The sequence below is a fragment of the Cuculus canorus genome, chromosome 12 (genome assembly GCF_017976375.1).
Source record: "Cuculus canorus isolate bCucCan1 chromosome 12, bCucCan1.pri, whole genome shotgun sequence".
NCBI classification, from domain to species: domain Eukaryota; kingdom Metazoa; phylum Chordata; class Aves; order Cuculiformes; family Cuculidae; genus Cuculus; species Cuculus canorus.
Window position 1 is genome coordinate 499229 of NC_071412.1, and position 15065 is coordinate 514293.

General features: G+C 55.3%; 1 protein-coding gene across 2 annotated transcripts in view; it reads right to left on the reverse strand.

Annotated features, from left to right (window-relative positions):
- Positions 1-15065, reverse strand: part of ZNF710 (zinc finger protein 710) — a 33379-nt gene that overhangs the window by 10880 nt on the left and 7434 nt on the right. Inside the window, exon 1 of one of the 2 annotated variants that reach the window (XM_054077538.1) lies at positions 7473-7686. The exons of the other annotated variant lie outside the window; for it this stretch is intronic. The gene's annotated coding sequence lies outside the window, so the exon portion shown is untranslated. Of the gene's footprint in view, positions 1-7472; positions 7687-15065 lie in introns of those variants that run through there. 2 annotated transcript variants of the gene reach the window in all.

Below are 15065 nucleotides of genomic sequence, written 5' to 3' on the forward strand. Positions count from 1 at the left end.
ATCACTCAGCTCCGCTCCAGGCACAAGCCGCTCACCTTAAGCCCTTTCTCATCCCATCTCCCCTTGGTTGCCAGCAAACAGGTGCACCAGCAACGACAAATTTCACTGTTTTTCAACAAATTCACAACTTCTCGGGGGGCGGGGGGGGGGGAAAACCCCAACAAAACAAAACTATGCAGAAATCCACTGCTACTTAGATCTCTCCAAACCTCTCCTTGTGTCTTTGTGCCCTTCTGCTCACCCGCCTGCCTTCCCGCCCTGCCACTGCCCATTCCCTGGGGGCAAAGTCCAGACGGGTTTCACTTGCTGATAGCTTCCTTAATCTCATTTCTGACCTCAGTTTCTTGGGACAGAGGGATGAGCTGAACACATCTCGGAGCAGAAAAACAGCCAATAAATTAAACGTGCCTGAACATCGATCTCAGCAGCAACGCAAGCGTTACTGCTCTTCTTCCCCAGCTCCAGCCCCCAGAGCCCTCCCACAGCACGGTCATCGCTCCAACCCAACCATCCCTGCCCGCACGCTGTGGCGACGAACCAAATACTCCCTGGGCTCAAAACAACATTTTTAGCTCAGGTTTAGGTGCTCTCCAGCTTGTTTGCTGATAGAGACACACACCCACCCACACGTGGAGTTACACAAACGCACTTCTTAGCATCCTCTCCGAAAGCCATGTGTGCTGTGCTCCTGGTCCCCGCATCCACACCTCCCTGGCCACCACCTCCACCACCTGTCACCCTTCTCCAACGCCGGTTGGACAAAGCCAGGTCGGTGGCAGTGGCTCACATCACATCCCTGGTCCTCTGTGGGTTGTGAAATTTGGTTTTCTTTCAGCATTTCTCCTCCCACCCAGGAGGGAGGTTTTTTGTTTTGGTGCAATCTCTCCTCCCGTCTTTCTCAACACAGCTGGGAAGAGTCTGGCTCTGCCCTGGCCCATCCCTGCAGCTCCTGCCGCCCCCTCGCAGATACTGCCACCTCCTCAGTCACCTCCTGCCCTTTAGGCGCAACACAGGTGAGGCTTTTTAACATAGCTTTCACTTCCTTGTGTCATTTTATTCCTATTTACCTCTTTTTCTTCATCATAAGGTCTTGGGGAGACCTTAGAGCAGCTTCCAGGACTAAAAGGGGCTCCAGGAAAGCTGGGGAGGGGCTCTTGATCAGGGAGTACAGGGACAGTACAAGAGGGAACGGTTTTCAGCTGAAAAAGGGAAGATTTAGGTTAGATATTAGAAAGAAATTTGTTACTGAGGGTGGAGAGGCCCTGGCCCAGGCTGCCCAGAGCAGCGGTGGCTGCCCCATCCCTGGAGGTGTTCAAGGCCAGGTTGGATGGGGCTTGGAGCACCTGATCCAGTGGGAGGTGTCCCTGCCCATGGCAGGGGGTTGGAACTGATGGGCTTTGAGGTCCCTTCCAGCCCAAATCATTCCAGGATTCTATTTTTAGCCACTGAGACACCAAACTCCTACCCAAGAGCACTCACACCGGACAGGTCCCCTCCTGCAGCCGTTTTGCCCAGCAACCTCTTCAGTTCCTAGTATGTTTCTTGCTGGATTGCAGTTTTCCAGCCCTGCACCAGACTAAGAGCCATCCATCTCCACACACTTTTCCCTTCCCTTCGCTGTTGTAACTCCCTTGGTTTCACCCAGCTTCTCTGGAACTATTTCACCACCTTGGACCCTGCCATGCAGCCCTTCCACCAGCACCCAGTGCAGCCAAAACACCGCGGATGCCTGCGCAACCATTCCGCAGACTCTGGGTCATTCCACTCTGAGCAGCCTAAAAGGCCTCTGTCTGCTTCACAAAAACATCACCCGTGCACACATATGAGGTTTTCCCAATGGATCCCAGATCCAACAGGGGAACCAGAGTAGAAGGAGCCCCTGCTCCCAGGACCTGCTATCCTGGCTGAAGCCTCGCTGAGAGCGCTCTACGAGGCACCACAGCTCCCAAGCACCTCGCCGTGTGCCAGCACTGACTGTTGCAGAGATCTCCCCATTTTCTTTCAGGCTCCATTTCCCAATGAAAGACTCTTCCCTTTGTTACCCTTTCCATCAGCCCCAGAAGCAGCAGGGTAGGAGTTACCAACACCAAACCTTACCCAGCCCTTCCTGCAGGAAAGGCAGCCAAAGGCACCCAGATCCAAATCCTTTATGGAATCCTAAGGGTGAAGGGGCTGTGAGGTTTACCTTCCTAAGGAGCAGTAACCCCATTCTGTAGAGAGAGAGAAGCCCTCCTTGCTATCAGCAGCCACTCAGAGTTATCTCTGCCCCATCAGAGGGTAAGTGTTGGCACATGAGCAGGTACCAGTGTCCAGCTGCTACCAGCAGCAGCTTATCTCATCTAATCAACCTCCGTGCCGGCATTCGGTGTTACTGGCTGTATGACAAACCCAACAGCAATCTGGGAGGACCTTTAGGACTTGTTCTCCACTGGAAAAAAAAAATCAATGGTGCAACCTGAGCAATGTAACCAGGCTGTCCTGGGTCCTCACAGCTCCTCTGCTTCCAAGCTGCACAGCAGCAGGTGCTTGGTCTGCTGCAGCCCAACCATGGCCCCACGCTGGCTGTCCACGGGGTGCACCCCTGCACCTTAACTCCGCAGGGCTCCCACCTCATGAAAGGTGCTGTCAGGGCTGGGCAGCTGTGGGATCCCATGGCCGGTCCCCTTTGCTGGACCCCTATTGAGAGACACCTCTGCGGGACCCTCATTGTGGGACTCCTTTTGTAGGACCCCCATCACAGGACTCACTTCGTAGGACCACCTTTGTAGGGCCCCCTTTGCAAGACCCCTTCACTGGACACCCTTCGAGGGGTCCCCATTGCAGGACTCACTTTGCAAGACCCCCATTGTGGGTGCTCCGGGTGGGGTCCCGTGCGGGACCCTTTGTGTGGCGCCCCTGGTGCCGGTGCCCGGGGTCCCAGGCTGTCCCGGAGCTCTCAGGGCGTGGGGCAGACCCGGCAGCAGAGGCACCGTGTGAAACTCCCAGGGCGCTGAGTTGAGCCCAAGCACAAATTGGGGCCAGAGCCAATGGGGTGGAGATCAGTGCATGGGGACCTTGTAGGAGAGGCGGCGTTAAAACTTCCTGACAGTTTTTAATGGGAAATGGCTGATCAACAGATCTGCAGTCCTGGTGAGAATGCCTTTGATTTCAGTTTTCTTCCTTTCTTAAAAGAAACTTTCATTTAAATTTTAATAAAGGAAAAATCAGTCTTTCATCTTTTTTGCCATTTTCACATAAAGCTGCTCAAAGCACCCGCAAAAATTCTAAACAGAAAATTGTTTTTCCCTGAAAATCACAACAAACAACTACAATTATTCATAAATCTCATCCAGAGCATCCGCTTGTGCCAGGTCTGATGGGCTACGGCTCCTCCTGGCTTCACTAGCGCTGAGCTGGCACTGAGCGAGGCAGAGATGAAGGGGCTCTCCTGGGATTCGTCTGCGAGAAGGGTATCTTCCCACCGGGCTTGGAAACCGGCTACGTCCAAACCCAACATCTGCACAAGCCCTATCTGCAAGGCTGGTCAAGGACAGTAGCTGTGGAACACGGGGACACACTTGATGGCAGCTCCATGCCTGGAGCCACCACCGGCCACCGCTGCCCAGCCCGTGGCAGAAGCCCAGCACTGCTCCTCAACACCAGCATCTGAGAAATCAGGCTCTGATCCAAACCACGAGCCAAGGTTCTGGGACAGAGGATGCACGGTGCCGGGGGGCTGCTAACAAATATAATCCTCCATTGTAAAGAAATCAGTCTTTCAGCTCATTCCTTCAGTGCCTCCACATTAGATAGCACCAAACTCCATTCTTTTTAAGCAAAACTGTTGTTAATGAGTTCTTTAGAAAGAAAAAAAAATACTTATTGTGAGTTGATTAGGAGGCTACCGTCAGCCTTGGATGTGCTCCCCGACAAGGAAAGACGCACAAGACCCTATGCGTGTCACGTGAAGTGGTGGTGGGTGGGGGGATCGATGCCTTTGGGGGCTTTCATTTAAAAGAAAAAAGCGATTTCCAGCATGATAACCTTTTTTTTTAGTAAGGTTAGGTGGAATCCTCAACATCAGAAGGATATGGAGCTGTTGGAACAGGTCCAGAGGAGGCTACAAGGATGATCCAAGGGCTGGAGCACCTCCCATAGAAGGACAGGCTGAGAAAGTTGGGGTTGTTCAGCCTGGAGAAGAGAAGGCTCCAGAGACCTTGGAGCAACCTTCCAGTACCTGAAGGGGCTACAAGAAAGCTGGGGAAGGACTGTTTACAAAGGCTTGGAGTGACAGGACGAGGGACAATGGGTATGAACTGGAGAGGGGACATCAGGAGGAATTTCTTCACAAGGGTGGTGAGGCCCTGGCCCAGGTTGCCCAGGAAAATTGTGTCTGCCCCATCCCTGGAGGTGTTCAAAGGTTGGATGGGCCTTGGGCAGCCTGATCCAGTGTGAGGTGTCCCTGCCCATGGCAGGGGAGTTGGAACTGGATGATCTTCAAGGTCCCCTAAAACCCAAACTATTCTATGATTCTATGAAAATGAGTGTGGGGAAAACAATGATCTGGTCCGTATGAGAGATGATGTCTGGGGAACGGAGCAGCACCCACTATGTTGGATCAGGATCAGCCCTTCCTGATCCATCTGGTGGGGTTTCCTTCAGTTGCTCTTGCCCCAGCCGTTGTGTTCATGATGATAAATATTTACGCTTGTAGCCACCAGGTTATCACCCTCGAAGCTGGCGTCTGCACCCCTCTCTGGGCTTTGCAATGACGTCCGCAGCATCGCGGAGGGTGGGGGGCAGCTTTGCAGCACGGCAATAAATCCCACCCAGCGCTCAATTTCTACCACGGAACCTTTGATCCACGGGATGGAAATCGGAGTGCAGCAGTGCTGGGAAGCTTCCATCCTGTTGCCAGCGAGGCAAGGGATGCTCGGCTGCCCCTGCCCGGTGCCCGCACACACAGCAGCCAGGCTGGCACCGGTGCGGGTGGCACCAGCCAAGCTCTGGAGCTGCCCTTGCCCGCTGCCCTCGAGAGCTGGGTTCTGCTCTGCCCTCTCAGCCTCAATGCCACCCACCACCTTTATCTTTCAAACGCAGCAGCTGCATCTGAAAGTGCAATACAAATATCGAGGCGACGCGTAGACAAGGGCTCTCCCAGCCTGGACCCTCTCCCACTTCCCACCAGCTCTCCAGAAGATCCATGTGTCTGACCGGGCACGGCAGCACCACGGCACCTCGCTCCTGAGGAGGAGAGCTTTCCTGCGGCTGGCAAGACAGGGAAACTCCAGCTGAGAGGGGTCAGCCCTTGAGCAGCAGCAGCAGGGGCAGGAGCTGTTCACCGTGAAGAGATTGAGCCATGATGGAGCCACGATACCAAATGTGCTTCCACAGGCACCCACATGGAGCTGGGACATCCCACTCCTGCTTCTCTTCCTCCTGAGATCCCACTTTCCTCCTCCACCCACAACCAAGCCTTCATCCCTCGCTCCCCACCCCCAGCATCCTTCTCTCCTCCATCCCTCCATTGCTCCCTCATTCTTCCTGTTTCCCTGGCAACGCCCATCTCGAGCAGGAGATCTGTCCCCTCTCTCCCTCTTATCTTTCTCCTTTCTCTTTCATCTATCTCCTAATCTCCCTCTCTGTTCCAAACCTCTGTCCTTTGCTTCCTTTCTTTCTCACTCCCTTTTCATCTCCTCCAATGTCTTCTCTATCTCGGGGTTACAATTATTTGAATATCACTTTTAAAAAACCAATCCACTTTGTTAACCACAGCCCACCCGCACGGCTCAGGACCCCTGCCCACGCCTCAGCCCCACTGTGCATCTTGGCCAGAGGATGATAAAGTTTCCGTCCTTTGGCAAAGCCCTTCTGAACCTTCCTCCAAAGCCCTTCACACAAAGGGGAAGCAGAATTCTCTTCTTGCAATACCAGATGTTGAGGATTGAGCATCCAGACCCTGTTTCCGAGCTGCCTGCAGGGCCCACCTGCCCTCATTTTGCTGTCGAGAAGTCCCCACTTCACTCTATGTTCTGGGCATTCACTTTTACCCCAGAACTGCCCCGGCTGTCCTTCCCACACTTCCTCTAACTCGCTTTCCACAGCACGACTCAGCTGCCAGGTGCTGGGCAAAGCCTCGCCAGATGGTCCTGAGCCCTCTCCTCCAGCCCCTCTCTGACACAGCTACCATGAGAGCAGCAGCTCCAGCCCAGCGCCTCTTCCTGGGTCTTGGATCCACCCTCAATTTCCACCGCATTTCAAGGCACCCAGGGCAGACTCCATCAGCGGGGAGGAGGCGCTGACCGAACAGCAGCGCCCTGGCTGCATCTGTTTGGCCACAGCGAGGACAGAGGGACAAGAGCCACTTGGGGAGGCCAGGTCCTGGCAAGACAGGTCTGGGACCAGGAGGAGGGAGGCCTGGGTCTGCCTTGGAAGCGCAGGGTCCTTCCCGGGGACCCCACTGTGTGGCACAGAGCGCAGCGAGAAGCTCCGCGGAGCAGCTTCGTTACCATGCCTGCTTTCCCAGCACCAGGGAAGCCTCCTTAGAAAACCGCTGTGTGCAAAGCGACTGAACCAAAGCAAATCCTGGCGCCCCGCTTCCACCAAGGGATGGTGAAACTTCTGCTCCTGGAGTGGCCAAAGCCACACCAAAGCCTGCTGATGCCCAGAGCAGCACTCCTGCTGGGAGTGTCACAGGAGGGGATTCCCATGAGCGACTGTCCTGTGGAACTCTTGTTGCTCTGCTGCTCAGCACACTACCACCTGCTCTTTAGAAGATCAAGCTGATCATGCTTTAAGTCTGATCTATCAGCCCTTCTGCCCAGGCAGCTCTTCTTGAAGGCAGACAACGGAGCTGCTGGGACCGTTGTGATGGTGAGTGGCTGGTGGCACCCAAACTGTATCTGGGGACCAGCCTTGTCCTGCTGCGTGAGGACGTTTCCCTTAGACCCATCTGGAATTGCTGGGGTCTTGACACACATGAGACCTTTTCTGCTCTTCTGCCGTGCAAGGGCCCAAACCAACAGAACCCCAGCACCCCAAAGTCCTGTGTCCATCAGACCTGAGCGCAGCGACTTTCCATGGCCAATGGCCACCCCACATCCCGGCATCACTCCCCAGCACAGCGCTCCGACACACATTCCCATGGGCCACCTGTACAAGCACAACATGCCCCCTTCCAAGTGACACAAACGGGGCCTCTCTGTCCCCACCCAGCTGCCTCTTCCCCACTGCCGCACGGGGACACGCACGGCGGCAGAGAGCTCTCGGGATCTTTGCCTTCAGAGCTTATTGTCACACCGCGGCTTGAAATGCTGCCGTTTGCTGGCGTAGGAGCACCAGAAATAGCAATTAAATACAATTAATTGGTGTCTGGAGGTGCAGGGAGAGCAGTGGCCGGGGACGAGCCCGGCTGGAGCCAAGGGAGAGGGGCTGCTCCTGCCTGACCCCACTCTCACACACCAGCACCCACACCCAGCCCAGCCAGCACTGACCGCAGACCTCCCCATGTCAGCGGTTTGGGACCGACGGTGTCCACGGTGTAGAGAGGAGCAGGGAGAAATCCACGTCCCAGCCTCGCTTCAAAGGCTCCGCACAGAAACCCTCGCTCTCCCTTGGAAAACAATTTTTGCTTTTAAGTGGAATAAACAGGGAAAGAGAGACTTTCAAGTTCCTCCTGGCTGCAACGACTTCTTTGCCGCATGCTCCCTTCCCTCGCCGAAAATAGAAGAGCTATTCAAAAAAGACGCGAGAAGAAAAAAGGAACTGAATAGAGGAAAGAGGAAAGAAAAAATGGAGCCCCAAGGGGGTGGGGAAAAACAGAATGAAAAGACAGCAAAAGTAAAGAAAAGGGATGAAAAATAAAGGAGGGGGAAGAGAGAGACAGACAGAGCAGCTTTGAAAAGCAAGAATGCTCCCAGCCTGAATACAGTGTGCATGAAAAAAAGCGCGCTTGAAAAGAAACAGCCAGATGAAATGACCTCTCATTCAGAGCCCATGCCAATCACCACCACAATGTAAATCCTTTCTTCTTTTCTGCATTCTCTCTCTTTCCAGCGGGGGCAGAGGGAAGAGGAAGAAAAGGGGAGTTAATTCTCGGCATAGCAGAAAATAAATCTGCTCTCCGCGAACTCCCTGAAAGAGACGCCCGAGCTACTTTCACAAACGCCTCTCCCAGTAATCACGCATGCAGTTATAGGGAAAAGGTCCATGGAATTCCATACGGAGCAGCTCTCGGAAGGGCTGTCCTCACCGCCAGGTCTCCTCAATGGAAAGCCACCATGTTGTCCCCAGGGAAAACCACAGAGCAAATCCCTGGAGAAACCCCATTTGTAGAAAGGAGCATGGCTGTGAAGAGCAGCCAGTGCCGGGGTTTGAGGTCAAAGCCCAAACCTTGCAAAGGAAGCAGAGGGATGGCTGGGACCGATGCAAAGCGCGATGCCCGGCTCTGTGGGTGCTGGCTCCACGGGGAGGCGAGGGGACTGGCACCTGGAGCAGCCCCCCTCGCCCTGTGACCCCCAATCCCTCCACAGGGAAAAGCAACACCAGGCAGCCCTGCCAGGAGATGTCAGACCCACCTGTTTTGAGGGGCAGCCCCAGCAGAGATGGAGGAAACAGCCCCTCACATCTGCTGAGGAACCCAAAAGCGCCGGAAGGAGAGCTGCATTGTAACATGGGACAAAGGGAGAGTGAATCTGCAGGGAGAAGGGTCTAAAGATGGAGCCCACCAAGACTGCAGGGTCCCCAGGGACAAAAGGGAACCAAGCAGGAGGCAAACAGGCACCCTAGGTTCCTACGGGCAGAATGCTAAAGCTGGAATCGCAATGCTGGCCACGCACAGGCAAGGGCTCTTCCAGCCCAGATCCCGTCCCACCTCCCACCAGTCCTCCAGAAGATCCACGTGTCTGACAGGGCACGGCAGCACTGGGGCATCTCGCTCCTGAGGAGGAGAGCCTTCCCGTGACCGTCGAGATAGGGAAACTCCGGGTGAGAGGGTCAGCCCGTGAGCAGCAGCAGAGGCCGTTCGCCACAGAAGGGTTGAGCCACAACCCCAAATACTCCTGTGACTTCCCAGTACACGCACCCACGCCAACCTAGGATACACCACTCCTGCTTCTCTTCCTCCTGAGAGCGCACTTTCCTCCACCATCCACAACTAAGCCTCCACCCTTAAGAGCCTCCACCCCTCCGAGCCGCCATCCCTCTGTCACTCCTGGACAGCAAAGCAGACCCCGGCTGCGGGTGCGAGCCCGGAGCAGGCGGAGGATGATGCTCCCGGGTGGGAGCCCGAACAGCAGCTGCTCAGCATCCCCCGGTGCCAGGGGTTAATCATAAACTGCAGCAACCTCAAAGCAGGGCAATAAAAGTGGCTGGGGGTCAGAGGAACTTGAGCACCCTTGAATGGAAACCCTGGCTGGCTGGTCCTAAAAGGGGAAAACCAGCCAGAATGTTATAGATGGGAGCTGTGCACCAGCCGAGAGGGAAGTGGAGATCCCGGCAAGAGGGCAGTCTCACTTTTGAGGCTGTTGCTGCCCTTGGGAACAATTTCAACTTCTATTTTCCATTCCTGGTGTGAGAAGCGTGGCCCCGCGCAGGCAGTGTCACCCATGGGATAGCAGCTCCTGGGTCGAGCATCCCCTTCCCGCTGGGCTCTGTCTTGTGTTGGGCTGCGAGGATGGAGAAATCGGGACACAGGGACTGCCCGGAGCTGTTCACAGCAGCCAGAAATTTCCGACCAGATCTGAAGGCCTGGACGAAGAAGAACTCTCCGGGCTGCGCTCTGCCAGTTGTGCCGCAGCACAAGGATGGGCACTGGGCTGGGCAGCAGTGCTGGCAGCTGCTCCACGCCACTGGGGAGACGAAGCTACTCCATACCGCGATGCTCCCCGAATCCCTCACCTCTGCTGCACCAGGCAATCCGACAATCAGAGCCAAAAGGGCCTGATTTAAGCGTGTCAATTAATAGCCGACTGGATAATCTTCCACATTTAAACTTCTCAGAGCTCCCAAAGTCCAGTTCGGGATAACTGGAGCCACCTCTGCTGTTGACACAGAGGCTGCTCTGAGGAGAGGGCAAGGAGCTGCCAGGTGAGGGGAGACCTTTTGCTCTGTCTCCTCCATGAACTTCAGATTTTCACGCTGTTCTGCTTAGGAGAAAACCACTACCAACTGCCACAGCCCCTGCGAGGCAGCAGCATCGCCAGGTCCCCAGTGCACACTGAACGCTGCGCTCTGCTCCAAGTCAAGGGAGAAGATCCTCATAAGCCTTGGTGGGGAGGAAGGCAGGACCTACCAGCTCAATGTCTCAAGGATTATCTCCAACACATGGAATCTCCCCTGCAGAACTCAGCCACGAGGGCAGAGACGTTAAAACACACACACATGGCAGGTGCTTTTCTGTGCCCACAGGTAAAAGGAGCAGAGAGAACCAGAGCTTTGCCACAGTCAGCGGGCAAAGGGCTTGGGGCCAGCTGGGAACCTCCCACTTCTGATTTCTCCAAGACCAGCATTACTGGTCGTTTGGCACCATTTTAGGAGCAAAACTGATGGCTCAGCTGCAAAGGCCGCCCTGTCACTTTCAGATCCGCCCCGTGAAAAATGTTTCAGATCCTTTTCTGAGCAGCCGAGCAGTTCATAGAGATGAGGGTGGGGACAATGCGGTCCAGGGCGGACAGAGCGGGTAGGACCGGGCAGTGGCAGGTTATGAAATCTCAGCTCAGGACTGACGCAATGAAGCAATCCTGCTAAGTCCCCATTCCTGGTGCTCTCCAGCAGCCATGGACACCCAAGAGCCACCGCTGGGGCTTTGCTCCCCTTGTTCCGTCCAAGGACACCGCTCTGGACCACTCAGTCCTGCCCTGATTTGCTCTGCAGGGTGCAAACCCCAGGGGAGCGAGAGAGGGGTCAGCTGAGCGCAGGGCACCCTGAGTGCCCCCTGAGCCCTGCTGGCCTCAGCACCCACCCCTGCAGCGCTGGCTCCAGGCACCCTCACTGCAGAGCATCTCCAGTGGCACCCAAACTGGGGACACGGCGGGACACTGTCAGCCTCTGGCCTGGATGGGTGCACACTCTCCTGGGTTGAAAACTGGTTGGATGGCCCAGAGAGTGGTGGTCAATGGAGTTAACTCCAGCCGGAGGTCGGTCGCAAGTGGGGTTCCTCAGGGCTCGGTGCTGGGTCCAGCCCTGTTCAATGTCTTTATCAATGACCTGGATGAAGGCATCGAGTGCACCCTCAGCAAGTTTGCAGATGACACCAAGCTGGGAGGAAGCGTGGATCTGCTGGAGGGTAGGGAGGCTCTGCAAAGGGATCTGAACAGGCTGGACCGCTGGGCTGAGGCCAATGGCATGAGGGTCAACAAGGCCAAATGCTGGGTCCTGCACTTGGGGCACAACAACCCTATGCAGCGCTACAGACTGGGGGAAGAGTGGCTGGAGAGCTGCACGGAAGAGAAGGACCTGGGGGTGTTGGTTGACAGCTGACTGAACATGAGCCAGCAGTGTGCCCAGGTGGCCAAGAAGGCCAATGGCATCTTGGCTTGTATCAGAAATGGGGTCACCAGCAGGTCTAGGGAGGTTATTCTCCCTCTGTACTCAGCACTGGTGAGGCCGCACCTCGAATACTGTGTTCAGTTCTGGACCCCTCACCACAAGAAGGATGTTGAGGCTCTGGAGTGTGTCCAGAGAAGAGCAACAAAGCTGGTGAGGGGCTGGAGAACAAGTCTGACGAGGAGCGGCTGAGAGAGCTGGGGTTGTTTAGCCTGGAGAAGAGGAGGCTGAGGAGAGATCTTGTTGCTCTCTACAACTACCTAAAAGGAGGTTGTGGAGAGGAGGGAGCTGGGCTCTTCTCCCAAGTGACAGGGGACAGGACAAGAGGGAATGGCCTGAAGCTCCGTCAGGGGAGGTTCAGGTTGGCTATCAGAAAAAAATTCTTCACAGTAAGAGTCATTGGGTACTGGAACAGCTGCCCAGGGAGGTGGTCGAGTCGCCTTCCCTGGAGGTGTTTAAGGAACGGGTGGATGAAGTGCTGAGGGACATGGTTTAGGGAGTGTTAGGAATGGTTGGACTCGATGATCCAATGGGTCCTTTCCAACCTTGTGTGTGTGTGTGTGTGTGTGAGGGGAATGGGAGTGGGACACAGGCACCCATGGGACTTGGGCTGAGATCCTTCCCCAGCCCTGGGGTGCCCAGCTCCATCTCCATCACCCGTCGCGCTGTCCTGGCTTTGGCTGAGACAAAACATTTCCCTCCTGTTGGCTGGCACAGAGCTGTGGTTTGATTTGGGATGGCGATATTGCACGGATGGGTCCTGGTGCCACCGAGCCCACAGCAGCGGCACCGCGGGAACACAGGGGCTGCTTCAAACCACCAAACTGTGCCATGAAAGGACAGGCTCCTCCAGCGCGGCGCTACCCTAACGGGGATGAAAGGCCTGAGACACTGACAGGTACAACTCAAGGCAGTGAAGTCAGTGACTGATATGGAAAACACCTCTTCCAGCCAGGAGACACCACGGCTGCCCTAACGAAGGATAATGAACAGCAGCTACAGGACGGGTGCTTCAGAAAATAAAGGCTGTGTACATAATTATAGCCCGCTTGAGAGGGCGGGCTGGGGGATTATTCTTTTTTTCTTAAGCTGAGCTGCTTTTTACTCCACTACAGACACACCTGGGAGGATCCCACCCGTGCTCTCTACAGAAAGGTGCCCTGCACAAAGGACTCTATGTCTGACATCCCTCACATTCCCAGTAACTTTAGGGGAGCAGAAAACTAGATTTTGAAATCTGAGTCCTGAAATGCATCAGCCCAGAGCAGCTGTGTCTGCCGCTCGGCGCTCTCGGCACGTTCTCGCCAGGGACGCCGTGCGTAGTCCAGGCCATTGGATTTAGGTGCCTGACTGCAAACCATAAAAGCAGAGGTCTGTGAAACTCTGGCAGCTGGAGGCCCACGGCTTCTTCTCTCTCGGGGAAGGCAAAGGCACTGCCAGGCTCCAGGAACTCTGTGTCAATGGCACACGCCCAGGGGTTTGCACGACCAAGGCAAGAAGAAACTTCCACTTAATATGTTTATCATCATAGAATCATGGAATGGTTTGGGCTGGAAGAGACCTCAAAGCCCATTCATTTCCACCCCCTGCCATGGGCAGGGACACCTCCCACTGGATCAGGGGCTCCAAACCCCATCCAACCTGGCCTGGAACCCCTCCAGGGATGGGGCAGCCACCACTGCTCTGGGCAGCCTGGGCCAGGGCCTCCCCACCCTCACAGCAAAACATTTCTCCTTAAGATCTCATCTCAGTCTCTCCTCTTTCATCCGAAAACTGCTCCTCTCATCCTCTCTCTGCACTACCTGATCCAGAGCCCCTCCCCGGCTTTCCTGCAGCCCCTTCAGTGCTGGAAGCTGCTCTAAGGTCTCCCCACAGCCTTCTCTTCTCCAGACTGAACAACACCAGCTCTCCCAGCCTGTCCTTGTACAGGAGGTGCTCCAGCCCTCAGATCATCTCCGTGCCCTCCTCTGGACTCGCTCCAACAGCTCCATGTCCTTCCTGTGCTGGACGCAGAACTGGGCACATGGCTCCACGTGGGGTGTCACCAAAGCAGAGGAGCAGAATCCCCTCCCTCGCCTGCTGGACTCTCTGCTTTGGATACAGCCCAGGACACGGTTGGCTTTCTGGGCTGTTTTGTTTCTCTGTATGTTATGATGCCATGGGAGTCCACCAAGCACTCCTAACTCCGAGTGGAGGCTGGAATTTGACACCAGAACTGCCTATTCATGTATTGTTTTAAATGGAGTTGAAAGGAGGGTTTGGCAGTGCTGTGCGGAGGTGTCACACTGACCGGACCATCGGGCACGGACACAGCCTCGCACACCCAGAGCTTGCCCCGTGCAATACCCTGCACCTCGCAGCTGCTTCGCTCCTACAACCGGAGCAGCTGTGGGGCAAAGGTGGGCAGAGAGAACGCAACACCCACCCGGCACGATGCGCTGAGAGGGCTGAGCGTGGTGGGAAACGCAGTGGCCAAGCCACCGGCCGTGACTGAGGGGGTGGGGGCGTTTGTGCTTTTTACTCATCTTAGTAAATATTTTATAGCGTATCTACATGGCTGAGTTTGTGCAGTTTCACCTTTGCTTTGGCAGTGCCGAGGGCTGGCTGATGCTCGTGTCTGCTTGAGCCGCCCCAGCCCCCGTTTTCATCACAATCTGCATAATTCTACGTTTTGCGCTCTTCTCACAGCAAGAAAGTCCTATAAAGACAGAGAACACTTGGCTGCTGAAATAATTCACTTCTATGTGTCCCTTGTTGATAATCATAAAATGAAACCAAACCACTCCAGCCCCCATAAATCAAGGCTTGCTCTGCAGACGACTTCTGCGCTCACTCTGATGTGCTCCACAAGCACGCGCCGAGCGGCCAACACGTGAAACGGGCAAGGATGAGAAGAAACTCAGCAAAGGGGCTTGGCACCACCAACTGAAAAGGCTCTTTCAGTTCTCTCTACAGCTCTGCCTTCGCGAAAGTTGCTTTTCTCTGGAAGGCACCTGTACCCACACACCCCAGCCCAGGGTCTGCAGCTCATGGAAAGCGGTGCCCACAGTGGCCACTCGACGGCGAGGGCTGAGCCTCTTGCCCAGTGCCAAATAGCTCAGGAGAATGCTTCAGAGATGCTGGGATACAAAGGAAGGGGTGAAGGGATGGGGCAAGGTCAGTCAGTGCCTAAAAACGGTGACTCTCAGAGAGCTCAAAAAATCCTGATTGCAACTAGCACAGAGGATGGAGATATTACGTTCTGATGTTACGAGATGTTAAAGTTCTGATGTTATGGTGCCCTAGCTTCGAAGAGCTGAGGGGTCAGCACTCCAGATCAGAAGCAGAGTCCCACAACCCCTGTGGATGCACATCCTGGTTGGGATGGGAGCAGCTCCCTGCAACACCCACCCTCACAAGGCAACTAACGCTGCCCAAAAGCAGCCATGTCCAGGCAAGTCCTGGCCATCTCCGATCCACCCAGCCATGCTCAGCACTGCCCTGGCAAGGAGCAGGAGGAGGCCCAGAAGAAGCATGGCTGGGAGGCCCATGGATGGCATCTC